The sequence below is a fragment of the Chrysochloris asiatica genome, unplaced genomic scaffold, assembly GCF_000296735.1.
Source record: "Chrysochloris asiatica unplaced genomic scaffold, ChrAsi1.0 scaffold00155, whole genome shotgun sequence".
NCBI classification, from domain to species: Eukaryota; Metazoa; Chordata; class Mammalia; order Afrosoricida; family Chrysochloridae; genus Chrysochloris; species Chrysochloris asiatica.
This window is the reverse complement of record NW_006408673.1, coordinates 3,572,259-3,573,203: the sequence shown is the minus strand read 5'-3', so window position 1 is coordinate 3,573,203 and position 945 is coordinate 3,572,259.

The window sequence follows — 945 nt, the reverse complement described above, 5'->3', positions numbered from 1 at the left end:
TCACTTATGGAAATGACTTGCAACTATGTCCCCAGCTGAAGAGAAAGACTGGGAGTATTGGGAGCATGTCACACCTCCAACAAATCATCCCTTCAATTGATTTATTGCTTATATCCACTCATCATTGTGTTAATTATGACTGTATTAGATTTCATGACCATGGGAATAAATACATCTTAACTGCTAAATCATGGGAATCTTGGCCAAGTCAAGTTGACACAGAACCCGAACTATTACAGTTCACCCCAGTTAACTTGACACCTATAAACATTATGCATGATCTCTAATTAAAGAAAATTGTGAATTCATACTTGATGACTTGATATAACATTATATGAACAAAAGTCATACAACTGAAACGCACAGGTCCCATTTACATTTTATGCATGGACAAAGCAAAAATATTTAATGAACATATATAAAACAAAACAAAAAGTATATATTCATTTAAAGTCCAAAGGGCACATACTGCTAGCCAGCACACAGCCTTACTCAGTTGATGGCTTAGAGTCTGCAACTGCTCTATCTTTCCATGCTATTGCCTCTGCTGTCATCTCTGCTGACACTGCTTTTCTAGGAAGGGATTCTATAATCCACTCATACTTACCATTCTTGATTGTCCTGGTTTGATCTGTTCCTGAAATGGAAGTTCACTACTCTCCTCTTTTAGTTACATATCTTCTGTAGTTAGTTTTGACAATCACAATTAATATGGCTAACAATCACTCAAAAATGAAATAATTAAACCCTATCAGCATTATCCTCACCTTCTTAAACCAGACCCACCTGGAAAAAAGGAAAACTGGTCAGTGGGGATTAAATCATACCCACTTCATTCTAATATTAAGCATACCCATGAAAGTTATTAAGTCAGCCACTTCATGCCTTTATGTTGTTGTTAGGTGCCATCGAGTCAGTACCGACCCATAGCCACCTTATGCACAG